The sequence below is a fragment of the Rana temporaria genome, chromosome 1 (assembly GCF_905171775.1).
Source record: "Rana temporaria chromosome 1, aRanTem1.1, whole genome shotgun sequence".
NCBI lineage: Eukaryota > Metazoa > Chordata > Amphibia > Anura > Ranidae > Rana > Rana temporaria.
The window spans coordinates 112,067,496-112,080,864 of record NC_053489.1 but is presented as its reverse complement, the minus strand read 5'-3'; the positions used below and the strand labels follow the sequence as shown (position 1 = coordinate 112,080,864).

At 38.4% G+C, this 13,369-nt stretch overlaps 1 protein-coding gene across 3 annotated transcripts in view; it reads left to right on the top strand.

Annotated features, from left to right (window-relative positions):
• Positions 1-13,369, top strand: part of HAPLN1 (hyaluronan and proteoglycan link protein 1) — a 134,373-nt gene that overhangs the window by 48,332 nt on the left and 72,672 nt on the right. The window contains exon 2 of one of the 3 annotated variants that reach the window (XM_040341718.1): positions 6,384-6,468. The exons of 1 other annotated variant lie outside the window; for it this stretch is intronic. The gene's annotated coding sequence lies outside the window, so the exon portion shown is untranslated. Of the gene's footprint in view, positions 1-6,376; positions 6,469-13,369 lie in introns of all 3 variants that reach the window. One more of the 3 variants, XM_040341712.1, reaches the window with a different exon arrangement.

Here is a 13,369-nt window from a genome sequence, read left to right as displayed (position 1 = left end):
AAGTTGTCCCTAATTGTGCTTTTGTCCCATAACTCCTATACCCGTTCAAGTTATTAACCCTAATAAAAACACAAAACAAAGCTCAAGGACTGTTGTTCGGATGAAAGCTGAAGTTGTGTGTCTGGCTTTGCAGCAGTGGGGAACCCTGTTATCTGCAACCCCAGGGGGGTAGTGCTACACAGGCATGACATTGCCAAATAGACATTAAGACTCCAGTACTACAGAGTCCAGTCTGAGCCTGAGCATGTGTCACCCAGAAATTGGACCTCTTGTATGCAGTGAGTGAAACATTTTAAAGCAAGAACTTTTATCCTAAAGCCCATAGTTTTCTTGACAATGAAGATATAAACAGTTGGTAAGTCCCAGGATATCATCAGTACAAAATGTACTGTATTTTCACAGTGGATGCTGAAAATGGGATTTCTAAAAGATCTGACTGCTTGTAAATGAAAGGGCCCCTCACCATACTTTTGGACATATATAAGAGTCTTAAGCATCATGTAAAGAGTTTAAGAAAGAAACTCTTCGAAATTAAATTAAAATGTAATTGTTATGTCTAGTAATAGTAACATAAGGTTGAAAAAAGACAAAGATCTGTTACTTGCAATATACATGCTGTACTAGTTATTTTGCTAGGTTTTAGTTCATGCATTATGTAATATGCAAAAAAGAAGAAATAAAACACAAGAGAGATTGTCAAAAAAAGGATTGGTGCTGTTGCAAATAAGATAAATTTAGATGGCTATCAAAGGGTAGACTGAACATGAAATGGTCAAAACTTGTGTAATTTATCTCGGGCTAGATAACTTGGATTCCCAGATACTCTCTGCTTTGATATACCATTTAAAGTGGTGTCAATATTAAGCAACTTTCTAGTTAATTTTGGTGATTGTATAATAGGGGTGCCAACCTACTGAAGAAACATAAAAATAAAGATACTCATTAGCAAATGTTCTTTCATTAAGAACTATTTCACATTTAGGGCCCTTTCACATGGGCAATCTAATCAGGTTCAGTTGTCTGTTTTTCAGGTGGACCGGATCAGAAGGTATATGTGGGTCTATGGGCAGGCAGGCTGATGAAAACAGACTTGTGTTTATTTACACCCGTCTACCTCCCAGTCTATCCAGGTCTGGAAAAAAAATGGATCACAGTCTGGGCCTAAACGTGACAGATTTAAGGTTGTATGATGTAAACAGGCACAAACAGTCCGTTTACATCAGACCACACATAGAGCCATCACAGGTCCGCCCCTGTCCGCTGTCAAAATTGAAATTTGTCTCATTTGGCTTTAGCAGAGGATCTGCTCACATATCCCCTGCTGAATGAAGAAGAGTGGCTCTGTGCAAAAGGGCCCTTAAAAGATACCTTGTCGAGGACCAATCTATTGAAAACCTTGAACAAAGTCTAAGGCCTCGTACACACGACCGAGGAACTCGTCGTAAATGAAACATCGTTTTCCTCGATGAGTTCCTTGTTAGGCTTGTCGAGAATCTTGACAAGCTTTCTTTGCATACACACTGTCAAGATCTCATCGTTCTTGAACGCGGTGACGTAAAACATGTACGACGGCACTATAAAGGGGAAGTTTGATTCCACCGGCGCCACCCTTCTGAGCATGTGCGGGTTTCTAAGCATACACACGAACGTATTTCTCATCGAAAACCAGCCCAACGAGGAACACGACGAGGAAATTGAGACTCCTGACGAGGAAATAGAAAACTTGTTCTCTTTTTTTCTCGAGTTCTACAACAGTTTTCTCGATGAAAAACATACACACAACCGTTTTCCTCGGCAAAAAGCTCTGCCACCAATTTTTTTTATGGATTCTGTCGAGGAAAACGGTCGTGTGTACGAGGCCAAAGGCTTTTAATAGAGTGCACTTTCTATTTTCATGGAAGGTCCACTTTAAACAGATAAGTGAATTATTTTCAAGGTTTTAAACTATTCTTAAAAAATAAGCTGGTTTGATAGTAAGACAATTTGTAGCCATAAAAACAGTTTGTCTGTGAAAAGTCTTAGATAAAACATTTTATGTAAACATACTTATACTCTTTATTTGAAAGTCAGGCGCTGATCTAATGGAGAGACACCGTATTTAATAAATATGTAATAGTTGCACTATTTTTTTAGTTTTACCGTTGAAAACATGGTATGCAAACAAAAACATACCTTGTATGAAGGAATTTAAATCTATGCATTAGCCTATAATCATATTCATCACCAAGTAAATAGAAGTGGTTTATGGAGAAATATCAAAGTGCACATTTTCCTCTACCAGTGTAAACAACAAAATAAACAAAAAGTAGAAGACTGATCCAAAATACAGGCAGTGTCAAATAACATTTCTGCAAATATAAACTTTACAATCTTGATTCAGAATATGTTTTTGATTTTCATAGCAGCAGATACTGTAAACATGCAAAATCCATAATAGTATATATAATTCCACCTTCCATGAGGAATTATAAGGAGTTGTGTGACCAAGTAAAAGAACAAAGAACAAGGATAGAGGTTGAATGGTCGTATTTGTGTCCTACAGAACTCTGAGATAACTTTCTCTATCTTTATATAGTTTATTTTTCTTATTATGTGTGATAAATACTGTACACTGCAAGGTTTGTTGTTGCATCATGGGTCCCCCCTTCCCAAGTCTTAATGATACATGGCCATTATTATCTTCTGGTACTTGTGGTAGGTCTTTAGGCCTCTGATTTTCTCAGACTGTGTAAATAAGATCTGGCTGAAAAGTATTGGTTATCCAGGGACTGGGACCCAAATGCTTTGCCATGCATGCTTCCATGTAACTTAAAGGGTAAATTCACCTCTGTACACTTTTTTCTTCTAAATTCCAGCTCCCCTATGTACCAATATAGCATTCATGTACGTATTTTGCAAAAATATCAAAGCTTTGCATTAAATACAATTCACTTACTTTTCTTGTCCTAATCCATGTTTCCAGAAGTTTCCATTTGTAATGTCTTTCTTCCTGACCAGACTTTAGGTCATGACTAGGGATGAGCCAAACACCCCCCCCCCCCCGTTCGGTTCGCACCAGAACCTTTGAACAGACCGAACGTTCACGCGAACATTTAGAACCCCAGTGACGTCTATGGGACTCGAACATTCAAATTCAAAAGTGCTCATTTTAAAGCCCAATATGCAAGTTATTGTCGTAAAACGTCTTTGAGAACCCGGGTCTTGCCCCAGGGAACATGTATCAATGGAAAAAAAAGTTTTAAAAACAGTAGTTTTTTCAGGAGCAGTGATTTTAATGATGCTTAAATAAAAAAAAAAAAATGAAAAATTCCTTTAAATATTGTACCTGCTTGGTGTCTATAGTATGCCTGTGAAAACATCTTTGAGAGGGAACTCCTGAAAAAACGACCGTTTTTAAAACTTTTTTTCCATTGACACATGTTCCCTCGGGCAAGACCAGGGTTCTCAAAGATGTTTTCACAAGCATACTATAGACACCCAGCAGGTACAATATTTAACCCCTTCCATACAGGGCATTTTTACCCCCTTCCTGCCAAGACCAATTTTTAGTTTTCAGCGCTGTTGCATTTTGAATGACAATTGCGTGGTCATGCAACACTGTACCCAAACTAAGGGCCAGATCCTCAAAAGAGATACGCAGGCGGATCTGCTGTTCCGCCTGTGTATCCCTGTTTCTATCTTTGGAACTGATCCACAGAATCAGTTTCCAAGAGATAGACAGAAGATCCGACATGTTTAAGGGACTTACACTGCCGGATCTTAGGATGCAGTACCGCATCCGCCGCTGGGGGCATTTTGCGTCGAAATGCCGCTTCGGGTATGCAAATTAGCACTTACGGAGATCCACAAAGCTTTTACGCTTAGTTTTTTCTCCGTAAGTATTAAGTTGCATGTGTAAAATTAGGGCTGCTTTTACAAAGTGTAAACTGTTTACACCTTTTAAAAGTAGACCCTTCTTACCCACGACGCTGTTATTTTTTATTTATTTTTTAAAAATTCCCCGCCGTATGTTTTTTTTTTCCCGATGCAACTTTTTTGACCTGGCGCGATTCACGAAGCTCGGCGTAACGTAATTTCACGCTATGCACGTCGGGAAAATGACGTCACGAGCATGCGCAGTACGTCCAGCGCGGGAGCGCACCTAATTTAAATGGGACTCGCCCCCATTTGAATAGGAACGCCTTGCGCCGGCGGAATTTAAGTTACACACCCGAAAATTTCTAGGTAAGTGCTTTGTGGATCGGGCACTTAGGTATCCACCCGGATCGAGAGAGGGTCCCTGCCTGCGTCATTTTACAATGTGCCGGTAGGGAAGTGGTTAAAGGAATTTTTCATTTTTTTATTTTTTATTTAAGCATTATTAAAATCACCGCTCCTGCATCAGTTCCTTTAAATATTGTACCTGCTGGGTGTCTATAGTATGCCTGTGATAACGTCTTTAAATAGCACAATCACCTGCCTGTCAGTAAATTAGGAAGAACTGATTTAGCTAAACTAGACAGTGTATAAATATATGTAAAACACCTGGGATGTATATATATCCTCTACACACTGTAACATTAACTGACTAGCCTACCTGCCTGCTCTATCTACCTGCAAAAAATGACACTCTCTATGTCTCTCTCTGTCTCTCTCTGTTAACTGCCGCAACACACTACACAAGGCTGCCCTGCAGGCGGCCTTTTATAGTATGGGGCGTGTACTAAACCCCCTGAGCCATAATTGGCCAAAGCCACCCTGGCTTTGGCCAATTATGGCTCTTTGTTTTTTGCGCGCTGTGATTGGCCAAGCATGGGGGTCATAGTGCATGCTTGGCCAATCATCAGCCAGCGATGCTGCAGTGAATTATGGTCTGTGAAACGTAACTCGAATTTGGAGCGAACGACCCGCTTTGTTCGTATTTCGATGAACGATCGAACATATGTTTGACTCGAAGCTCATCCCTAGTCATGACACAGGAAGGAGTTGACCAGCTCACCTCATTAGCACACATCCTGCATCATCCACCCACCAACCCATTCCCAGGGGCACATTTTTTAAATGAAATGCAATCTATCAGTGATCACCCTTCTCAGTAAATACACAATATACAATCAGATAGTATATGGCCAAGTTTATACACCTAAAATTACTAGTTGCACTTTCAGTGCCATTAATTGTTAATGGCACACCAAACACAGAAGCAAACACACATTTTGCCATGTGAAAAAAAGAGGGGCAAATGCTGCAAAATGCACAGAAAAAAACACACAACCCACAAAATGGCCCATTAACCACATGTAGTGCAGCCAATTGAAATCAAAGGGCTAACCTATGCGTGTCACAGGAAAAACGAGAAATCAAATCTGCACTCCCACTATGCTAGATGTGAATGGGGCCTGAAAGTGAAATGGATGTGTTTACACAAGAACAACTAGGCTCCATTCACATCTGTTCATTTCAGTGCATTTCAGAAATGTGCTGCACCAAAAATCGCAGTAAAAAATGCACCAAGCTCCACTCTAAAAATAGTTCTAAAGCTTTTTTGGGGCGATTGCTGTGTGTAGGGCAGGCCATTAAGTTGGATGGGCTGCCCTCTGTGTAATGAGTGTAAATGCTCCAAAACGCCTCCCTACCTCGCTAAAAAACAAAAACACATGTGGGAATGCGAGTTCCCACTATGCAGAGTTTTGAAAGATGCTTGACAGCTGAGTGTTTCTGTCCACTACATCCTATGTACTTGTATAAATATGTCCATACGCTATGCAATCTGATTGTGGATTTAGTGAGAAGGGTGATCACTGATTGATTGCATTTCATATAAAAAATGGGCACCTGGGAATGGGTGGGTGGATGATGCAGGGTGTGTGCTAATGAGGTCAGCTGGTCAACTCCTTCCTGTGTCATGACCTAAAGTCTGATCAGAAAGAAAGACATTACTAATGGAAACGTCTGGAAACAGGGATTAGGACAAGAAAAATAAATGACTTTAGATTTAATGGAAAGCTTTGATATTTTTGCAAAAAAAAGTACATGAATGTTATATTGGTGCACAAGGTAGCTGGAATTTAGAAAAAAAAGTGTGCAAAGGTGAACTTACCCTTTAAAATAGTTTCATGACTTCAATATATATATATTATATAGTTAGTTATGACTTCTAGCTAAGGTTGTTCACTTTTAATGATCCATCATGGTGGTGTGTGATCTATCTTCTTCATTTGCTTAGAGGTCTAATACCTCATGTATGGTATTTCAGTTAGTGAAAATACCTACTGTACTACATTTTAGTTTATAACTTTGTGTACCAATTGCAAAAATACAATAAAATATCTTTAAAAAAATTGTACATGGTAGCTTTAAAAAACTTTCCTGTAGAAAATATACTTACTTCCTGCAGTTCCTAGGCAAAGGTGACATCACAGATCTTCGAGCAAGATCTTGGGAATTCTGAGTATCTTAAATCTCTCAAGAAGTTGCTCCAGAGACCAGGTAGAAGATATTTAATATTTTTTTCTTTAGGTTAACAACTGTCATGTGGAATATTTTACATGAGATATAGGCCTGGATGTACTTTTAGTGCAAGGTTGAATTTAATACCACCTTTTTCCTTTTTCACAGGAGGATGTAACAATCTAAATGTAATTTAAACTTTGCATGCAAACACACAAACTGTTATATTCAGGGTTGGAGGGCCAAGTGCAAAGACTTTCCCATCCGCTAACACCATTTTGGACACTCTTTAGCTCCATATAGATAGGCTAGAACCCAGTTTTGAAATCACAAATTTCTCTCTGGTATTTGCCCCTTAAATACCTTTAGCTTTTGTCTGTCTTTGACACTTTGTTTTCTGTAGAGGGGATCAATAACTTGAATCAAGTGTGAAAAAAAATACAATAACAATTAATAGACAGATTTATAACAAATACATGTCTTTTGCATCTAAAAATGTGAAAACAGTTCCTACCTACAAAACATTTATAAATGTGAGCTGAATAGTGTGTAGGTAAATGTAAAAAAATAAATTCTAGTAAATTAAAGTACAGTAAATCTAAACCCAAAAACTAAAATCTCAAAAGCTTTAATCTCAACACCTGACATTTTTTTTTTACATTTTTCTAGCATTAATATTATATATAAGTGCTGACAGATGAGTAATAATTCTTATGTACTTTAATGGTTGTCTGAAATCCCCAATTAGCGGCTACTAAAATGTACATTCTCTGAGCTACATTTCTGGCTCCCAGCCACATCAGAACAGTATCGATAACAGAAGACAGCTCTGTGTTGTACTTCCAATCCCTTCCTCTGCTGTGCCATTCAAAAGGCACAGTCACAGTCACAGCACATGTGAAAATATAAGTGGCCGTTCTGACACATTGCACAGTTCAACCATTATCACTATGAGTAAGCAGGTCTAGAGCAATGATGTGCAGCCAACACTAGAGCAAGTAAATGTAGACAGGAGAGAACTAAGATGTAAAAATAATAATAATATGGGAGAAAAGCGATACAAGTTTTCTGTAGACAACTAGTATTTAACATTGTTTGACCAGATAGACAGATGGATGCAATCATCATCATTTTCACCAAACACTCATGGCCTGAGTGCCAAAAAAACAAATCTTTTAAACGGTGGTGTTATAGATTATTGCTACAAGTTCCTAGTAGTAAAGGCACACAAATCAGTCAATGTTAAATAAAATAAGTCAAGGTTGTTCAATGGAAGACTTGCCACTAGGGATGAGCTTCGAGTTCGAATCGAACTCATGTTCGACTCGAACATTGCCTGTTCGCCTGTTCGGCGAACAACGAAAAATTAGGGGTGTTCGCGGGAAATTCGAAAAGCCGCGGAACACCCTGTTAAAGTCTATGGGAGAAATCTAAAGTGTTAATTTTAAAGGCTAATATGCAATTTATTGTCCTAAAAAGTGTTTGGGGACCTGGGTCCTGTCCCAGGAAACATGTATCAATGCAAAAAAAAGTTTTAAAAACTGACGTTTTTTCAGGAGCAGTGAATTTAATAATGCTAAAAGTGAAACAATAAAAGTGTAATATTACTTTAAATTTCGTACCTAGGGGGGGTGTAAAGTCAGCATGTGAAAAAGCACATGTTTCCCGTACATAGAACTGTCCCTGCACAAAGTGTCATTTCTGAAAGAAAAAAAGGCATTTAAAACCGGCTTTGCGGCTCTAATGAATTGTCGGCTCTGGCAATTCAGAGATGATTCATTCATAAAAAATAAAAATAAAAAAGCTGGGGGTCCCCCCAAATTCCATTAACAGGCCCTTCAGGTCTGATATGGATATTAAGGGGAACCCTGCCATCAATTTAAAAAAAAAATGACGTGGGGTTCCCCCCAAATATCCATACCAGGCCCTTCAGGTCTGGTGTGGATTTTAAGGGGAACTCCACCCCAAATTTAAAAAAAAATGGCGTGGAGTTCCCCCAAAAATCCACACCAGACCCTTATTCGAGCACGTTAACCAGGCCGGCCGCAGAAAAGAGGGGGGACAGAGTGCGCCCCCCCCTCTCCTGAACCGCACCAGGCCACATGCCCTCAACATGGGGAGGATGTCCCCATGTTGATGGGGACAAGGGCCTCATCCCCACAACCCTTGCCCGGTGGTTGTGGGGGTCTGCGGGTGGGGGGCTTATCAGAATCTGGAAGACCCCTTTAACAAAGGGGACCCCCAGATCCTGCCCCCCCTATGTGAATTGGTAATGGGGTACACTGTACCTTTACCATTTCACGAAGGAAGTGTAAATGGTTAAAAAAAACACACACAGACACCGTAGAAAAAAATCCTTTATTAATAATAAAAAAAAAAAATCCAGCGATGTGAATCCACTCTCGGCCCGGCCCCCTGCTCCAACGTGGTCTTCTATCCAGTGACGGGTGATCAGCGGCCCGGTCCAGCGATGAGAAAATCCATCCGTCCAGAGCGCAGCAGGCAGCTCCTCTCTCCGCTGGACACAGCCCAGCGGAATGACGCGCTGGAGCTGTGACATTTCTTATATAGGGGAAGCGGCCACCGGTATTTGGATTTGGAATTTGGGGGGACCCCCAGCTTTTTTATTTTTTATGAATGAATCATCTCTGTAATTGCCAGAGCCGACAATTCATTAGAGCCGCAAAGCCGGTTTTAAATGCCTTTTTTTCTTTCAGAAATTACACTTTGTGCAGGAACAGTTCTATGTACGGGAAACATGCGCTTTTTCACATGCTGACTTTACACCCCCCCTAGGTACGAAATTTAAAGTAATATTACACTTTTAGTGTTTCACTTTTAGCATTATTAAATTCACTGCTCCTGAAAAAACTGCAATTTTTAAAACTTTTTTTGCATTGATAGATGTTTCCTGGGACAGGACCCAGGTCCCCAAACACTTTTTAGGACAATAACTTGCATATTAGCCTTTAAAATTAACACTTTAGAGTTCAAATGTTCGAGTCCCATAGACTTTAACGGGGTTCTAAAGTTTACACGAACATTTGGTGTGTTCGCAAGTTCTGATGCGAACCGAACAGGGGGGTGTTCGGCTCATCCTTACTTGCCACTGATATTAAAGTTAAAATATTTTGACCTTATGCTGAAGAAGTTCCTGAAATTTGTCAGCATACAAAATAAATAAACAAAAGGAGAAAGAGCAACAAAGGCTACGGTAGATCAACAGCATTATTAAAAGCAATAAATATAAACCTGCAAGAGCTTGGAATAACATTTACTGACAGATGGTAAATACTGACGGAATGTAATGACAGGTCCCGGTTCTCACAAACCACAGTCTATAGTTTTGGGTTTGCAAGAATTTATTGATTTTGCCTGTCTAAGTGTATCCACTCCAAGGATAATAATTTTATGTTTCCAAGAGGCACAAATCTTGCAATAAAACATATTCCTTGGGCAAAAAATGGTTATATCACAAATGAAAATGGACCAAAAAAAAGCAGTTAAAAGCAATTTAACAAAAAGTGAGCAGGTAAAGATCATTTAAAAACGTAAAAATATGAAATTGCAAGAGTTTGCCCTAAGTGATAATAAAATTCTAACAGTAATGTTCGGAAAATATATGGGAAGATAAAACAGAGAGCAGAGAAATCAGTTAGCATACAAAGAGCATGACATCCATAAGGAAATGAATTGCTATAAAGAAAAGAAGGTTAATCACTGCCTGGTTGTAAAGAAATATTAGCCAAAGTTTCAACAAGTTGTGTAAATAAATCTGAAAGTCTTGCTCTTTTGCTTAAAAAGTAAATTAACAAATTACACTGAGTACAATGTATTTAAAACCTTGGTTTAAAGCTCAATTGAAGTTTTACACCTTTTATCTCTTTATAGTCCCATACCGCTGTATGGTATTATTTGCCATTGATGGTTGCTAGGAAATGCTACAAAATACTTTTTGCTTACACTGCAGTGCTCTGTACTGGAAGAGATGAGTAACAGCCACACCCCTTCTGTGAAAGTTTTCTCACACATAATTTCATTGCAGAGAAGTGGAGAGGATGTGCCAGGTGTGTTATCTTACTGGGCCTATCTGGTGTATTTAATACTATACATATTTGTCATATTTAGACACCCTTCACATCCGCTGTGACAGGAAGGTGGAGATAGAGTCAGGAACATTTAGGTTGTTTGTACAATGTAGACATGTGCAGATTTTGTTTCGGGATTTCGGTTTGTCCGTAAAATAAATGTATTTAGTTACTCACAAAATGTATTTTTATTTGCTTTGTTTCATTAATAAATGCATTCGTCTGAAAATCCGAATTAATTAAGGTTGAATCTGTCAATTGAAGGCTTATGGTGTCTGTTGGATGTTCTAAGAAGATTCGACGAAGCAGCTAAACTGTACAACACCGAGATCATACATTTCCGGATGAATGCTCTGCCCATAAGCTATAGTAGAATTCGAATGTTGTTTGACTAGTTATAATTATTAAATATTATTACTAGTCAAACAACAATAGGATTCTTCTATTGACTATGGGCGGAGCATTTGACCATAAATGTCCGCTTGCAGGTTTTTACCTGCTTTGTTGAATCTTCATGTCTCTATAATGTTGAATCTTTTCTGTCTATGTCAAATGATCTTGGACTAATAGAGTTGGGTTAGGCACATTCGATAGACACAAATCGCTGTTGTCACCACTATTGTCACCGTCATGTCAACTCTTCTATCTATCTATATCAAACTGTCGCAACTATACGAAAATAAAGCATTTTTTATTTTGGATTCTGCGCGTTTGTTATGTTTTGTTAAAATTAACACGAAAATCCCTGAAGTTCAGACAAAAATGCGTTCGGATGAAATCAAATGCACATGTCTAGTACAATGTCTATCATAGTGCTTATCAATTTCTACGTGTAAATTGGACTTTAGCGTATCCCCATTTTTTTAAAAACGAATCCTCTTTGGGTGATCAAGGTACATTGCATGAATTTTAACAAATGTGTAGCAGAGTCCAACCTGTTTCTGTTCATAACAAAAAGCTGTACTCTCTATTACGTCCTCAAGGGGCCTGATTCCTGAATAGGAGTGTCTTTGCTCAATAAAATCAGCTGATGCATTTGCAGTATTCTAATGAGAAGAGTTGCAGTGTCTGCTTCCCTTTAGATGTAATTAGGGAGTATCTGAGTGAGTGAGTGAAGAACTTATACAGCGCAGCACATGCGAATTAAATCGCCTCTGGGCGCTCGTTGTTCCTGTCTCTTTTGATATCAAAAGAGATGAGTTTTGATCTTTCTTCCGAAACTTTTACATTTCTATTGCAGAGAACGTGCAGCAGCCCCCCCAGTCCTCTAATACTTACCCTACTACTTACCTGAGCCCCCATCCATCTTGATCTAGCCATGTACATGAGAGCATTGTCTTTTCCTCCTCATTGACTAAGATAGCAGTAGGACCCATTGGCTCTCACCACTGTCAATCACAGCCAGTGAGCCAATGAGGGCAGAGCAGACACAGTGAATGGACATACAAAGCAGTAGATCAGGAGCAAAGCTGCGTGGGTGCCCCCATATCAAGCTGCTTGCTATGGGTGAACTTGGCAGGAGGGAGGGGCCAGGCGCATCTGCAGAGGATTGGGGCTAATCTGTGCAAAACCACTACACAAAGCAGGTAAGTATAACATATTTTTTTTTTTTTTTCTAATCTGGCTTTAATTTCAAATTTTTTAATTCTGCAAAGGAAAAGGTGATCAATTTTCTTTTCTTTTATGTAACGTATTTAAGATATGACAAAGAGTTCTCAGAGTGGACCATGTCTGGTGAAAAAGTAGAATATAAATGATTAGTAGATGTTATATGTCTATGAATCATATTTTTTACAAATGTATTTTTTATTTCCATAATAAACAAAAAACATGTACAGTATACCACATTATAATACATTTTATTTAAATGAAACCTAACATGGATAAATATTGGCCTGTTTTTTCTGGTTTGCCTAGAAAAATGTTCAGCTGGTTGTTATGCTGCCATTCTTGGTTTCAATGCTTGCTGAATCTTCATCCAGAACATGTATGCAGTTCTTACTCTGTATGAAATTAAAATTGAACTTTGGGCAAATCCTGCCTCCCCTTCCTTACCTTAAACCTTTGTTAAATTGAAGAAAAAACACTAGCTAAAATTCCCTAGAAATGGCCAGGTAAACAGCGTTTTCCAAAGGAGGTTAGTAATGGTAGCTCCCTCGATTCCCTATATTACGGTTATTTCTTTATAGCTAGTTAGCTGTTGAATAAAAGAAAATATCACTATTACAATAATGTAATTTACAGAGAATGTAATCTTTGTGGGCAGCACATGATATATAAAAGAGCAGTAATACCTAGAAATATAAAACATGAAAAGTACTTTATTACTAAAATTGCATTTTATCTGACTTTTATCAGACCTAATCAAACATTTACATCACTATGTACATTTAATTTTTCCCAAAGTATTAGTGTGCTATAATTAAAGATTAATTATACTTCTGATATTTTACCTGATAAATTCATAATATCATGACTAATTAATAAAATAATACATTGGATAATTCACATGTAAAGGGATTATCATAAAATGTGAAGTCAAGTGGCATTACCTAAAATGAATTTAGGTGAGCCTAGACCTTATTACTTAAGTAAATGGTAATACAGAATATTTTCAATTATTGGATACACATTGGGGGTTATTTACTAAAGGCAAATTCACTTTGCACTACAAGTGCAAACTAAAAGTGCAAAGTACAATTGAAATTGCACTGAAAGTGCACTTGGAAGTGCAGTCACTGTAAATCTGAGGGGTAGATCCGAAATGAGGGGAAGCTCTGCTGATTTTATTATCCAATCATGTGCAAGCAAAAATGCTGTTTTTTATTTTCCTTGCATGTCCCCCTCAGATC